The following is a 16,966-nucleotide window of genomic DNA, read 5'->3' on the forward strand; positions in this document are numbered from 1 at the left end:
TTCCCATTAATGTTATTTTACAAGTCAGCAATTGTAGAACTCACCAGTCTTTAACCCGGAGCTGTTTGACTTCCCAGTATCTTCATGAGCAGTGCTATCAATCATCTTTTTCCCCTATGCAGTAAAGTTTCCTCCATTCAGCTCGCAGAAATCTGGTAACTATCAGTTTGAGACAGGTCAAGCTATTTAAATCTTTCACAATACAGGTCTTGCCCTCTCCTCACCACAAAAACTTAACAATGTAAAACTTTTTGGGTATTGTGAGATGTTGGGAATTCAGAATGAACAGATCTCTTCCCATACCCCTCAACTAACCCCTCGAGCCCCATCAGATACTGTTCCTCCCCTGCCTCGTCCCCCCTGACCAGTGCCCACAGTCGTCCCCCCCTGCCCATGCAGGAGTTCCAACTAAGACCTAGTGCTCGGGGACTAAGAGTGCTGCCAACAGGGAACATCTCATTTCCAACACCCTTTCTTACAGCTTTATCATAGAGAGGCTACAGCAGCAGCCGCACCTCAAATCTGTGCAGGAAGCCAAGGGAATAAAGCTAGGTATCTGTTCACATCACTACCTGTTTATTTTGACATCGCATATGCTTGGAATCACAACCGCTACTGGTCTTTTTCGCTCATGCTAGATCATCAAGCAAACCGCACAGCAGTCCGATATTCTCTTAAAGGAGCTTTGGCCACTGATAGTCCAGCTTTGATGTGGTCTAAGAAAAATAATTTGGGATGGCAATTCTTTATTCTACGGCATACTTACAAATAGAGGTCACAAAACAGCCCTCATGTAAAAATACTTTTCTGATATGAACTTCACCTACCTTCTCTCACTTTCTATTTTCTTCCACTATAGTGGGATCTACAGCAAGGGTCAACAGCCGCGCTTTCCTTACGGGCTGCTGCTATGCCTGAAGTGCAACCTGTGTGAATTCCTGTTACATCAGACCCTGAGTAAAGCCTACAACAACTCCCCAAAGAATACCACTCTATAGATTTTCCTTAAGACAAGCAGCATGATGCAAAACAAGCAACTGAAAATCACAAGGGAGCCAAAGTTAGGGTGACAGATTTCAAGGTGATACTCTCCTTTTTCTGTGACCACTATTTGTCCCGACTAAAATGCACGACATTTGAAGGTTCTGGCAACAATAAGGTAGTAAAGAATGACACAATCATCCTGTAACTCTGAGAGTTACATGCTATAATTTATGTTTCAGATCCAGTTGTCTTTATTGATTTGTCTATCTTGATCCCCGTGAAAGCAAAAGACAAATCAGTCACTGGGCTTGCATGTATGTTTCCCTTGGAACAAACACAGAAGGCCACAAGTAAACCTTCCTGGAATGTCTGTAATATCAAATACTGTGCATGGCACTTCACAGCCAAATTCGATGCAAGTCTTCCACCTCGAAAAAAGGTATTACGCCATTTAAATAACTGGAAGTGCTTCTAGGAGTCCCAGCTCTGCACATGTTAGGAGCTGCTTGAATTAGAAGTGGCCCTAAGAGACCTAGCTTTAAATTAATCCTCCTTGAACCTCGGACAGCCTTGGAGATTTCTATGTTCATGATGAAACTGGCTAGAGTAGGCAAGAGAGCTTCTGAAGAGACTGTTCTTCCAAAGCCAATATCCTTTCAGTTAGCTTTTTGCTGTCCTTGTGCATCTGATTGAAGTACTGTTCAGTTTTTTTAATAGCGAAGTGATTAATTGTCCTTCTTTTCTCCACATGCCCTGCAGGAAAAGCAGATGGCACAGTCAGCACACCGGATATCTAATAGACAATGATACAATAAAGACTGGCAGTAAGTTTTAAAATTAAATTATGATAAATGTTGCCCACAGTATATCTAAAATTAAGCTATGGTAAGTGAAACTCACTTCCATTCATGACCAATGGCTTTTTTTCTTGAAAGGAAAATTCAGACCTACGTTCATATTTACTACTAACCCTTCGAGATAGCTTGCTATGGAAATGGCACAGAAATGGTATCCATTTCTTATTTGCTTATGTATGAGGAATATGTGATTTAGGCTTTTCCTAATTAGACAAGATCCTCTATACTCCATCAAAATGCTCAGTGTATCTTAAAAGACTATTTTCTCGTACTATGAGGAAAAGAGTTATAAACTTGCAAAAGGTGTATTTCAAACAAGCTAAGATAGCATTCAATTAAATGCAGTCAGTGTCTTTAAAGAATTCCAGTCTTAAAATGCTTGAAGCCGTACACGACCCCCCTTGCACACCCCTTTAAAAAGGGGACCAAAAACATACCCAAGTCTAAACCCATTTCTTAACATGCTTAGAATGAGTTCCAATTCAGGCCAGATTATCTGATTTTAGGGGTTTTCTGCAAAGTTAATCTTTTTATTGAAGCTTTTGGAAGAATGGTAGATATGGGGAAAAAAGGAAAGAGGCTTCATAGGCAGCACGGCTGGCAGAAAACTTTACCAAAGTTTTAGAGCAGTTTGCTGTGGTCATGTGTTGGTAATTGTGGAAAAATAGTTCCTATGGTAAAAAACCCCTAAGCATATGTGCTTATTGGTTATCCAAACTCAACACTGTTTTATTACAAAATGAAAAGCAGATACCACAAAATGTTAGCACAGTTTTCTCAAGATTTCATTTCTTCAAGTAGGATTTCATAACATAGATGTTATGAACATTATAGCAATGAAGGGCTCATAAATCAAACCAAGTAAGGCATGAAAAGCAGATTTTATCTAACCTGAAGCTAGTTTAGCAAGCACATACTACATGATTTAGTTATTCAAAGGCCTCCATTTCATGCTATTTCACTTTAGGACCTCCTTAACATAACTGTTCTGCCAGCTCAATTCCAGAGCTTCGAAGAACATCCCTTGCATCGGTTTACTCTTATCAAAAGCACAAAGCACAGTAGAAATTCTTCACAAAGTACCCATAAGCAACTTTAACCATGTATTTGACATGTAAAATTAATGGTGTTCTTATTAAGTTTTAAAATTAAGTTTATTTTCAAGAATAAATTATATTAGATTAGTCTGCTTCTTAAGGCCATTCAGAGATATGATTTGAATGGACAAAAAACACCTGCTCTGTGGTTGTGCAGTCTGTCATGTCATATCTCTCTCCATGCTAATGGCCATTTAACAATCTCTTCAGGATGTTTAAAACTGGAAAAACCTCAGACTGAAAACAGAACACAGCAAACTGGTTAACCTCAGTCTAATTTACCTGAATCTGAACAGGTGGAACTGTAATCTTCCATGTCTGTGTCTAATCCCCTGTTGTTCATTGCTTTTTCAGATTCCTGTAAGTTTTTTTAAAGGAAAAAATAAATTACTTGATTACCAAAAATGTGACTGAAATTACTAGTTTTCTTGTATTGTGAGATACTACGCAAGGTAATGACTTGCTGTAGTTTTCACAGGATTCTGCTATTTCCTTCCCAGTTTGCTTAAAACTACTGCTGTAGCAGCTACACACCACAGTTCACTGGACAGCTGGTGACTGAAATGCAATCTATGCTGCAACTGCAATTGCAGCTGTCATCACCTTTGTTTAGTTAGTTAAATGTAATAAAGCTATTTTTGAATTTGCACCAATGTTTTTTTCCTTGCCAGGCTGCTTGTTCTTCCCCACACAAATTGGCTGTTATGCTGAGAGCATATGTCAAAAAAACAAAAACAAAGAAAAGGACAAACCCACAACTGGTAGTCTTCTGTATTTTGCAGATGTAAGAACTAAATACAGACAGAGCATCTGGACTTCACCGTTCTGGCAGATTCTGTCTGTGGTTTGCACATGCTTGGTGCCTTATCCTGAAACTCTACAGTAGCCTCAGCAACGTATCACTTCCTCCTCTTCTCTCCTCTACGTAAGAGCTACAATCACATCCCCAAAGTCACCTCCTTTAGGGACATTACAAATAACAAATTAATATTTCTTTAATTTCCCTACTCATCATTAAGGTCTGTCACTCAGTGCTGAGGAACAAGTCTCAGGCTATGGTGCTCTGTATTAGTGACAAGTACTATTGTCATTATTGGGAGGGGTGGCTGACACACCAGAAGGCTGTGAAAGCAGCTCTACAGAGAGAGACCTGGGAGTCCTGGTGGACAACAAGTTGACCATGAGCCCAGAAATACACCCTTGTGGCCAAGAAGGCCAATGGTCTCCTGGGGTGCATTATAAAGAACGTGGCCAGCAGATAGAGGGAGGTCATCCTCCCCCTCTACTCCACCCTAGTGAGGCCACATCTGGAGTACCGTGTCCAGTTCTGGGCTCCCCAGTTCAAGAAAGACAGGGAACTATTGGAGAGAGTCCAGTGAAGGACTACGAAGATGATCAAGGGAATGGAACACCTCTCATGCGGAAAGGCTGAGAGACCTGGCTCTGTTTAGCCTGGAGAAAACAAGACTGAGAGGGGACCTCATCAATGCTTATAAATATCTCAAGGATGGGTGTCAAGAGGATGGGGCCAGACTCTTCTCAGTGGTGCCCAGCAACAGGACAAGGGGCAACAGGCACAAACTGGAACACAAGAGATTCCATCTCAACATAAGGAAAAACTTCTTTACCCTGAGGGTGGCAGAGCACTGGAACAGGCTGCCCAGAGAGATTGTGGAGTCTCCTTCTCTGGAGATACTTAAAACCCACCTGTATGCGTTCCTGTCCAACCTGCTCTAGGTGACCCTGCTTTGGCAGGGGGGTGGACTAGATGATTTCCGAAGGTCCCTTCCAACCCCTGCCATTCTGTGATTATGAAACAGAATCTGTACTCTAAAGCTGTATACTAAATTCTTCTTTTACCAAGTTAGTCACACACACAGAGGACCACTACGACGTTCCACTTGCAGATTTACTAGTTATATTACTAAAGAAGCCCCATAAACATAATAATCCCTCCCCCCGCCAAGAAACAAAGCCTCTTCCCCATGATACTGTTCAAAAACTGCTCTCCTCTTCAGCTAGGTGCTGCTCCTTCAAAAACAGAGAGAACACTGCAAGCAACATCAGGACATAAAATGCTCTGGTTTGATAACATTTTTCGCTCCCTACCCTCCGCCTACAATGCCATGTTATTCAATCCTTTCCACTCCCTCCCTGCTGTGTTACCTCCTGCAATAACTATTCCTACTGCAGTAACTATTAGATTAAGACAAATTAGATTAAAAAAAAAAAAACCACACACACACAAAAAAAATACCTTAAACACCTGGGGGAGAGTAAGTTTCTAAACCGGTTCTTTAATCCAGGTAATTCAGATGCAAAAGCAGTTGCATCATCGCAGCTGAAAGAACGGTCTAGGAGTGGATGTAAAGAGCAAAGAAGCTTGCGTTAGGACATATTATACCTTGAGATTCTCTCCTCCCAGTGAAGGATTTATGAAGAGGGGTAAAGTATAATAAAAGCAAGACAACTCTGTTTTCAAATACTTTAAATCATAGATGAAGCATAGGTTAAAGCATATTCCAAGTGCTTGGTATTTTCCTGATCAACACAGACACGTGCCAAAACAAAACCTGTGTCAACAAGAAAAAGAAAGTATTAGAAACAATATGGCCTTGGGTTATAAGAAATCTCTTTATGTAAACAAACAGCAGGTAAAAGAATACAGTATTTTTTCTTACTAGATGTTCTTGATTTTCACAACTTCTATTCTGATGTCTGAGCACCCAATCTGTATTGGATGGATATATTCCAGAAAGAGAAGGAAAACCTGAGTGTAAGCTGTGATAACACAATGCATAATTTCAGCCATGGAAAAACCATACTTTTAAACCAGTTTTCTTCAAGTTTGTTTTCACTGCTGGAAAAAAAACATAGGAATTAAATCCGAGCACATGACAACTCTTCCACTAGTTTTAGAAAATACCTTAAGTTGTGGAAAAAAATCAGGGATACTTCCCATAGTCATACCCTTGCCCAGCTTAAAAATATCACTGGTGTGCTGCCTTACTCTCACTTTCTCACATGCTTCCCCTACCATTTCCAGGTAAGTTACATCTGTTCTGAGGCCAGAAGAAAGATTAATTTTTAAGAGATTCATCCAATCCCATAAACTGTCCCCTTAGCAAGCCTTTACACTTAAAAGATTTTCTGCCCCTTTAGTTTGCCAGTTTCCCTAACTTTTCAAAATCTTGGTTTGTCAAGATACTCTTTCCTCGTTAGTGAGCTTGAACATTTTTATTGCAGTTTGCTTTAGTCTGTCCCCGCCTGAAGAAGATCTCAGGCTTAGGATCTTTATTATACTGACTGGTTTCTTTTCACAACCATGCAGCAGAGTACTCCAAGTCCAACTGGGCTAAAAAAAAAAATAATATCATCTTCAAAAACAGTTGAAAATTTTGTGATTACTGCTATAAAAGCTATATTTTTAAGAGGACAATTAAAATGGCGTTATAAAGCGAAGACTAAATCTTATTTCCTGTATGCCTCAATTTCTATTGAAGCCTGCAGGAGATATTGTGGAAGTAAAATGAAAGCTTTGTTTGTGTAATAGTTTTAACGCTATACTAAAAGCAAAAGCAAAACACAAATGTACTCAAACATGCAGCCAGGGTAACCATCAACAAAATACAGAAAAAACACCCCATTTCTCTATGCCTACAGAGCTAAAATTACAAGTCTGTTGATATTTCATTTAAAGTTTACAAAAACTTGCTGTTAGATCTGTGGAGTTTTGCTGGAAAAAATGAAAAAAAGCCAACAATTTTAGAACCTGGAAATTGCACTTTGTAACTATAGTTAAATCATGATGATGTAACTTGAAAACAATCACTCTCTCTTGTAGTGTGTACATAGTTGCCAGGTGACCACAAAGCGCAGAGCTTTCCTTTCAAAGGCTCAAAGGCAGGGAAGGCCACAAATCTGACTTACGGGCTCTAAACTATGGTTTGCACAGGATGACCTTCTGTGAATCCTCATTGTGAGGAGGGGGTGTTTCTGCTTAACATCCATAGGACAGCGCTACCAAAACCCCCTACTCCTGACCCCTGGTAATGTGGTTAGCATAACTAATGCCATTTTTTAAGGCAGGCAGGCAGTGAATAGGTCACATATTTGTTCCCTTTCCCTCATTAGCAGCCCCTGAAGTATGAAGGGGGCTACGAACCAAGTAGACACACCAAACCGACTTCTTCTTCCCCTCCCTACCGGCCTCAAGGTTCCTGGGCACCAGGACGATTACTCCCTTCTCTGTTGGCCTTGAAGGTCCCAGGCACATGGCCAGCTGGGTTGATGAGCCTGAGGAAAGTGTAACAGCGCACAGAGCGCTGTCTGTAAAATCAAGCAGTTACAAGTCTTTAGTGGGAACTTGGACCCAAACTGCTGCTGCACAGGCAACCCCCCGTGACCAGGGACACCTCCACTGTCGCCTGCTTCCTCCCAGGATTGAGGGAACGACTTGTATTCTTTTATGATTTTTCAAGTCGAGATTATGATTGTTATATTGTACACCAAACCATGTCCTAAGATTTGACCCATGCTGCAGAGGATCCAGGTGATTAGAAATCATAAATTAAGTCGTATTATAAATCCTATATAAATTGTTTGGTTTACGCTATTTATAAATCGTACTATATTGAATCTCCTTTAGGAATCCTGCACCATTCTAATCATAAATTCTGTGCTATACCAATCATAATATCCAGTTAAGAAAATAAAGTTTTAATTATTACTACAGCTTAGTGCCATCATCATTCTGTTTGGGATCCCTAAAAGGAACCCGTCTGTCCCCTTAGTGTCGGGTGACACAGGTGTGGATACATCAGGACTGAACACGTGAACTCAGTCTGCACATACGCCATATATCTCTCTACTAAACAGTAGGGATGCCCAAGTCTTAATGGAGACCTTTCTGACTGGCCCAGCCACCTACTTACTTTCAGGAGCAGGGGGACTGCAGACCAGTCACCTCCTGCATCACGCATGTGCTGCAAGTTTAGCAGCTTCCCCCAAATACCAGACTTACTTTTTCTGCACAGAAAGCGAACAACATGCTCACCATACAACCAGCCTGAGAAGTTCCCATGAACACTATTTTTACTATCAGCCCACAGTCAGCTCAGTTCTCCAGGAAAATACTGTTTTCGCTGTTGGCATAGAATAAAACAAAGGACCAAGAGACTTTCCTCTCTTCTCCAAAAGATGTGGCAGCACTCTGGAAAGGCAGTAGTCACCTCAGTAATGCACCAGTCCACATCCTGCCCCAAGCTGCCAAATCACTTACGCTAACAGTTGAGCCTTCCAGATTTAGTGTTAGTTGTAGGACTGCAGCTTCTGACTCATCCTCACTGACAGGACAGCTGGAGAGGTTAAAGACATCTGACAAAGGCATTTTGAGTCACCCTGCTACCTCAAGTATAGAATCAGTGGGACTTCAGTCAGCACCTAACCCTTTAAATACCCTTTTGAGATAACTCACGTAAGCTAGACACTGCTATACTTACTAGCACGACGGTTTGAAGAAAAGGCTACATCATAGAGGAAATTAATATTAAGGAGGGTAGACGGACATGCTTTTACAAAAAAATGTTTGGTTAACTCACCAAATTTTGCATACTGACATACCAGAAGTGGCATGTTATGCACAAGTATTTAAGACTTGCTTTCCCAAGCATTCTGACAAAGAAGATCTAAACCTGGATACAATGCTTATTTGAGTGCTGAAGGGTTCTGACTTAGTATCTGTCTTGCTGACTCAGACGAAGCAGCATCAGTTCTGCCTATTTCTTCTTTCTTGATGTAATCTAGGTTTGTGCCAGTGATATGGTGGTTTCTGCTCATCCCGCAGCAGCTGTTGATGAGAACAGTATGCCCATTTACTAGTACAAAGCTGTCTAAACCGACTCAAACACAGGACAGGATTCTTACCTAAAAACCTTCTCTACCCTGGGGTGGTGGTGGGGGAAAAGAACTGTGTTAGAAAATGCTGATACTAAATACAAAAGTATTGCTACATACAAGACCGCGGGTGTATGCTGCTCTACTACTTAGATACTGATCTGGAACTGGTAAAGAATACAGAGATATTGCTATGAATCAACTGTTTACTTAAGATATTTTTTTAAAGTTACACATAGGCGTGACAGACAACACTAATTTAACTACTGTTACTGAATGAAGCATGCCATATACTGACAACAAAAGATTTTAATTTTTTTTTCTAAAAAAAGAATAAAATTATTTGTTGCTGTGTAAACGAGTAGAGGACCGATCTTAAATCCAAGGATTTGTACCACAGATGACAGGACTTAGACGCTGACACGCATTGTATATGCCTGGCCAGTTCTGTTTACTATTTTATCTCTTTTCTAAAGAGTAAGCCTCCTAAGGCAAGCTGACAGAGCACTGGTAAAAATGGAAAGAACCATTATATCTAGCCCTACCACCTGTTTTCCCTTTTTCCACTGTGGGATCACAAGATCTGGGACTCTTGCTGAACAGCAGTTTAAGTTCAAGGCTCCGGCAGAGCAAGCATTACTCCCAAAGTACGCTCAATAATCCCGAGGAGCCCACTGTTAAAGATGCAATTTGGGAACTACAGGCAACTGTAAGTTGTTAGTATTTTTAGATCAATAACTGCTGACTTAAAGCAAGAAGAGGTGGCAATCTCTGCTGCTTTGCAAATATACAGTGTTTTATACCACAACATCCAAAAATGTTTTGGATGAGGATTATACAATGAAAATCACACACATCTCAGAAAATATAACTTACTTAGCTGAATTGTGTCTAACAGGCATGTATCCTCTTTTAGGTTCCTTCATTTCACAATGACTTGGAAAAAACACTCAGTTTCTCTCCAAGTCTGAGAGAACTTTTTTTACACCATCTGCCCTAATCACAAGTAATCTTTTGATCTTTCCTCTCCACAAGACACTAGGCATTCTACATGAGAAAATTTCAGATTTATTCCCAAAGATGCTCTCAACAAATATGACAAACACTGATTTTAGATTAAAAGCTCCCAAATAAGATTTTAGTTAAAAACCAGAGGCTACTTGATTGTGGGGTGGTAGTAGAATGTGTTCAGGCCAAATACACAAAATTTTATGTTTTATTTTTATTGTTAGTGACTTAACACATCAGTATCTTAGCGTCATCATTCGATGTACTGTAAAAACATTTATAGGCAGATGGACTGCAAGGAATGTGAACAAGGAAAGCCAGCTCATGCTGTAGGGAGGAACACATAGTTCTGGCATACTAAAAATAAAAAGAAAGCATTAACACACCATATGCTGTGCAGCAGCAAATAGCGTTATTTAGAAGCGTTCCAATAAAAGCTAATGACAGCAAAAGTTCAGACCTGCTAAAAAAAACTAAGGTGACTTAAGTCAGCCACATGCTTCATTGCATAAAATAAACACGAGTTTTATCTAACAATTTTCTTTCTTTCATTTTACACAAACCTTAGGGTAACATATGCCCAGTTAAAGAGTTTTCCTTGTTAACAAAGTTACTAACCGTGCCAGACAAGAGTTGAAATGCAAGGGGTGAAGCAAATTTTGGTTTGTACACAGCCAATGACTCTCTGAAACTGACTTGTCTTACACCTCAGTTGGGGTATCTTTCCATGGAGTACGTTCTTTTTTAACCTCTGTGTTAGTTCTGCTGCGCAAATGCACATTCTCTCTCAAGCTGTATGAGCACAGCAGTAAAAAAGGGAGAAGGCTTTTACTAAAGCAAAGTATTTTCTTCTAAGTAAACTTATTTGTTATCATAAAGCCACGTAATTTCAACTCAAGTAATGTTTGTTTTCAGCATTTTTGGAAGCCACAACATGGGTGCCTCTGTGTGAAAGCATAGTGGATAGTCAATAAACAAGCAATTTTTTCCATAACTTTCAACTGAAGATAGCAACCAGGACTGGTTTATTTATTAGAATGCATCAGTTAATGATCTTGCAACTGGGAAGAAGCCTAAGGAGACTCAGGAGAGTTAAATCTTTTAAGCAAAACAAACACTTCAAACTGCCACACAATAGACAATGTCTATTGACTGTCGCATGGAACTGCGTGAAAAATCTCATAATTTAATGACACCACAGCCTTGTGCAAATCTTAATCTAATTTTCACTTGGTTTATAAAATGGTGGTAGCTTCACATACCCAGCAGCAGAGATGTAAAATCAGTTAGTTACAGTCTGAATTCTTCAGGACTGGCAGCAAACTTCTCAGTCTCAGCCTTGTTGAAGTGCTCACTCATACTGTTAGGGTAACGAGCTCCAACTACAGGAGTGTACAGATGGCAAATCACTACATTTTCTTAAGTTTTTGTTCTGTTCTCTTGGTGTCAAAGCACAACAGAGGTCTTCCTATGGACTTATTTGGTCTTCTGCTTTGTAGCAAAGTAGTTAAAGCATGGAATCAAAACAAGAAACATCTGCTCAACAGCTGTAACTCCAGCCCATCAGAAAACGTGGAAGGAAATGCAATAGACTTAATTCTATATTAAAATGCTTCAGGAAATTACCGTTCTGCAGTTGAGCCTGTGAGGTAACCTGACATCAGCAAAAATAGAAGCCAAGGATTCAAACAGCAAAAATTTCTATAGGTATATTAACGGTAAGAACACGACTAGGGAAGATGTGGGCCCCCTCAGAAAGGAAACGGGAGAACTGGTGACAAGTGATATGGAGAAGGCCGAGGTCCTCAACAACATCTTTTCCTCAGTCTTCACTGGCAAGGGCTCCAGCCACACTCCCAGAGTCACAGAAGGTAATGGCAGGGGTTGGAAAGAACTGCCCATTGTAAGTGAAGATCAGGTTCATGATCATCTGATGAACCTGAAAGTGATCAAGTCCATGGGACCCTATGGGATACACCCACGGGTACTGAAGGAACTGGTGGATGAGGTTGCTAAACTGCTCTCTATTATATTCCAAAAGTCATGGCAGTCTGGTGAGGTCCCCACTGACTGGAAGAGAGGAAACATAATCCCCATTTTCAAAAAGGGAATGAAGGATGAACCAGGGAACTATAGGCCAGTCAGTCTCACCTCTATGCCTGGTAAGATTATGGAGCAGATCTTCCTGGAGGCACTGCTAAGGCAGAAGAATAATGAAGAGGTGATTGGGTACAATCAACACGGCTTCAGCAAGGGCAAATCATGCCTGACAAACCCGGTGGCCTTCTATGAGAAGGTCACAACATCAATAGACAAGGGGAGAGCAACTGACATCATTTACCTGGACCTGAGAAAAGCCTTTGACACTGTCCCGCATGACATCCTGGTCTCCAAGCTGATAAAATATGTGTTTGATGGACTGACAATTCAGTGGATAAAGAACTGGCTTGACGGCCGCACCCAAAGAGTGGCTGTCAATGGGTCCATGTCCAAGTGGAGTCCCTCAAGTATCAGTACTGGGACCGGTCTTGTTTAACATCTTCATCAGTGACATAGACAGTGGCATAGAGAGCACTCTCAGCAAGTTTGCTGACGACACCAAGCTGTGTGAGGTGGCCGACACGCTGGTGGGAAGGGATGCCATCCAGAGGGACCATGACAGGCTGGAGAGGTGGGCCCATGCCAACCTCATGAAGTTCAACAAGACCAAGTGCAAGGTCCTCCATCTGGGTCGGGGCAATGCCAAGCACTGATATAGGCTGGGCAGCGACTGGCTTGAGAGCAGCCCTGAAGAAAAGGACTTGGGGGTGCTGGTGGACGAGAGGCTCAACGTGAGCTGTCAGTGTGCACTAGCAGCCCAGAAAGCCAATCATATCCTGGGCTGCATCAGGAGAAGCGTGGCCAGCGGGTCGAGGGAGGTGATTCTCCCCCTCTACTCCACTCTCATGAGACCCCACCTGGAGTACTGCGTCCAATTCTGGAACCCCTACTACAAGAAAGATATGGACGTGCTGGAACATGTCCAGAGAAGGGCCACGAGGATGATCAGAGCGCTGGAGCACCTCTCCTATGAGGACAGACTGAGAGAGTTGGGGTTGTTCAGTCTGGAGAAAAGAATGCTCCGGGGAGACCTTATAGTGACCTACCAGTACCATAAGGGGGCCTACAAGAAAGCTGGTGAGAGACTTTTTAGGATGTCGGGTAATGGTAGGACTAGAGGAATGGATTAAAACTAGAGATGGGTCGATTCAGACTGGACATTAAGGACAAGTTCTTCACCATGAGGGTGGTGAGACACTGGAACAGGTTGCCCAGAGAGGTGGTGGAAGCCCCATCCCTGGAAGTGTTCAAGGCCAGGCTGGATGGGGCTTTGAGCAGCCTGATCTAGTGGGAGGTGTCCCTGCCCAGGGCAGGGGGGTTGGAACTAGACGATCTTTAAGGTCCCTTCCAACCCTAACAATTCTATAATTCTATGAAAACACTCTTAAGCATATTCTAGAAAGGCACATTTAAACCAAAAGATGCATCGTTCAAGTTTGTTAGATTTTACCTGACGGGTCTCAAGTACTACTGAACTGTCTGAAAGAACTACAGTTGATTCAAAGCAGCAAACAATGACTTCACAAGTCTTTGTTTAGTTCCAGAAGATATATTTCATTATCATCTCAGATGGAAGTTTCAGAGTCCACAATATATGTTCATTCTGGTATACCCATATGCCGAATACTCCTTAAATTCCCTTTTGAAAACTGTAACTAGAACATTTGTTCTTAATGCAACACAGGAGTTGCACTAAGATTGATGTTTGCACTCTTATCAGAAAGGGAGCTGAAACAAAAGCAACATTCCCACCTCAGACCAATACTGAGCACAAGCTGCCATTGTGAAGCCTTTCCTTTTGCCCATGGCAGAACTCCATTCACATTCAGTGAGAATAACTAAAATACATGCGTGTCTCATGACTCATTCAGAGCAACTGTTGGACCACAATAACTGACATCCACTGAACACTTTGCCCTCACCACTGCCTGCTTCTGCTTTAACTCCACTTCCAACACAAACAGAAAATCCAAAAAACCAAAAAACTCCAAGACTCACTTTTCAACTCATAACCTGCCAAGTGAAAAGGAATAATACCCTGAGAATCAGCAGGCTGTAAGGAAGAAGTCTCCACAGAGACAGAAAAAGGCTCCCTTTCTCACCCTTGTTCCCATCAACATAAGGGACTGGTCCCAGCCCCCTTGTATCTAAATAGAGCTTTTAGAAGTTCCATTTCTTTTTCTTAATTCATAACTAGAGTAGGCCAGACAGGGAAAGAGGGCAGTACACCTTTACGAGCAATCTCATTCCTCCTTTCCCACATTCAAACACATGGAATGCCTGCTAACCCTTCCCAAAATACACTCCTGCCCCATGTAATGCTCTTCCTTTCTCCTGCTACTTTACACATTTTTAAGTTCACGTTCTTCGAATAACCTAAACTTAACTTGGGTAATTCCTTGTGTAATAAATTAAATAGGGACGTTCTTTCTCAATATTTCAGATAAAGCGTTAAGTAGCGTAGCAATACTTAATGTAGTATATCTTTCAGGAAATTAATATTTTTCAAATGAGTCTAATAAGAAAAGCTAACTCCTCAATTTCCACGTATTGAGATTAGTGTGCTAACAGTATAGTGTGACTACTTAGATATTTTTCTACCACTTTGAGGTTCTCTGTCTCAAGACTGAACAAATGCCATTTTAGCACTGCATGATATTAACTTGAAAGCTTAAAACCAACCATATTCTCAAGAACAGCAATTTAGAATGACCATATGTAAGTAGTAAGAATTACTGTCATGTAAGGCATAATTTCAGAGTGCCATGAAGAATATGCTTTTTTCAATCAGATATCTGACCCTGAAAAATACACATCAGAACACATTAAAACTGATAGGGTTAAGCTTTTTTATTTTTTTTCTTTAACTTTAGAAAACCTCAAAACAGTAAGACTACCCAACAACTGCACTAGGGGTGCAAGAGCACTCTTACAGCAAGGCCCCAGAAGTTACTCCATACTTTTCAGTTGTATACATTCCTTACTGCTTTCATACAAAATTATTTACATCTCACATTGGTAATAAGAAAAACAAATACCCTGTAAAATCTCCATTATCAGTGTTGTTTTAAAACCACAAAATTAATGATGTTTATCACCAAGCTAAAAAACTAGCAAGAGTTAGAGCTCAGAGGAAAATGAAAAATCTCTAAGGGTGTAGAGAAAGAATTCCCTTAGGAAGGGCTGAGTAGTACTGAGTCTATATTAACTAACTACTAAGCTCATTGTATCATCTACCTATAAGCTACGAATTCAAGTGTAGACTGAGTGTAGCTCCAGCCATGACACAGCAAGTATGTGCTGAACACCACTGGTTACTCTAGAGAAGAGCTGTAAGTCCTTGGGGTTTGTGGTAGAGCAGTTACTGGCTAAGCACACAGGAAAAAGAAAAAAAAAAAAAAAAGAAACATGAGAAATTTTATGGGAGTTTGAGACCAGTTGTTTTCAACCAGTGTCACAAGCATGTGGATCATGAATTACCTTTTAAGAGACCTGCAAAAGCTGGCTGGTAAAAACAAACCTAAATGTGCTAATATTGCAAGTGCTGTATGTGTATGTTCTTATTTATCATAATTTTTTCAGGAGTTCCATTCAGAAAGCAGCTTGAAACAGATTTAGACATGGACTTCAAACACTATGAAGTTTACTAAGTTAAAAAAAAAGTTCTGAAAAGGGTTGCCCTCATTTACAAGCACTTGTATAGAAGTATGAAATTTAAATCAGTGAAATAGCTATGGAGCACATGATTTGTAATTAAAAGGCCATTTCTTTAAGTAATTGCATATCACCTTATGTATGTATCTTGCAAAAGGAATAAAAAACTACTACTCTCACATTTATATTATTTCAATATCAAGAGAGGAAGTGTTTCCTGGACTGGATCTGACAAAAAGAGACTAAAATTCTAAGAGAAATCTACAGGAGATACCGTTTTAATGACACGTATCAACGCAGAAAAACACCTGGGTCAGTTGTTTTCAGAAAGTTAAGTTTTACCATGTTTCACTTACTGCTTTTGTGGCAGGCTTAGAGTTTGACTATAAGACTGTAATGCAACATCTGGGGATGGGGGAGAGTGTGAACAAGAGAACAGACCACTTGCCACTCAACAGTTAATAAAAAATAATCCTTCCTACATCAGCCTAATTCTACACGTTCATTCATAATCAAGACAAGCAACATGTCAGAGTTCTTGTTTGCAATCATAAGACGAAAAACTCAGAACAATGATGTGGCATTAATTATATTAAATTCCTCTTTCTTAAGAGTAAGGATGCTGTGACTTCTAAAACAAAAAAATACCTCGAAGAGATTGTGACATGAAGAGTACTGATACTCAGTGAAGGTAAGGATAATCTACTGGTAACTGACTAAAATTCATGTGATTTATCGTGTTCAAGAGCCATAACAAAAGCCTATAGTAGTTGGAGAAGGCGACAGCTAGAGGGATATAAAATACTTCCCCATTCTTCTACAAATTACTACATTATCATAATTTCAATAACATTCAAAGCGCACTGAAACCTGCCTCTTCAGATAATCATTACACAACTTGGGGAGTGTCTGTACGTTTTGCTAGAAAAGTAAATGCACAGTTTATGAAAATTTATACATGATGGGCCACTACGGCTATGTCTTCTGCTCTTGAAAAAGAGGCAGTTTTCTCAGTAACTAATTAGATCACAGTAACAAAAATAATAAATAATAATAATAATAAAAAAAAAAAATCAACTTACATACCGGAAAGCCATTAGCCACTACATTGTCAGCACAAACCTTTTTATTGCTAATGGAATAGTATAAAAACCATCACAGCAAACACCCATGACAAATGAGCCTTGCTGGCTCTTTCTTCTTCATCAGATTGTAGCTTCTTAGCTACACTGTAGCTGCTTAGACAAGATACATCATATTGATACTAGTTATACACACACACATACTCATTTATGAGAAGAGGAAAGATGTTAAATATTCCACCTGAAATACCTCAGAGTAACCGGGTATAAGTAAGGAATTCTGAAGAGT

The 16,966-nt window shown here is 40.4% G+C and overlaps 1 long non-coding RNA gene across 3 annotated transcripts in view; it reads right to left on the reverse strand.

Annotated features, from left to right (window-relative positions):
• Window positions 1-11: 11 nt before the first annotated feature.
• Window positions 12-16,966, reverse strand: part of LOC141741032 (uncharacterized) — a 28,492-nt gene continuing 11,537 nt past the window's right edge. For 2 of the 3 annotated variants that reach the window (XR_012586247.1, XR_012586248.1), the window contains 3 exons: window positions 5,196-5,292; window positions 3,221-3,296; window positions 12-1,737 (listed from right to left, as the gene is read on the reverse strand). This is a non-coding gene — a long non-coding RNA (uncharacterized LOC141741032). Of the gene's footprint in view, window positions 1,738-3,220; window positions 3,297-5,195; window positions 5,293-5,424; window positions 5,512-16,966 lie in introns of all 3 variants that reach the window. The other variant, XR_012586249.1, reaches the window with a different exon arrangement.

This window comes from Larus michahellis, chromosome 3 (assembly GCF_964199755.1).
Source record: "Larus michahellis chromosome 3, bLarMic1.1, whole genome shotgun sequence".
NCBI lineage: Eukaryota > Metazoa > Chordata > Aves > Charadriiformes > Laridae > Larus > Larus michahellis.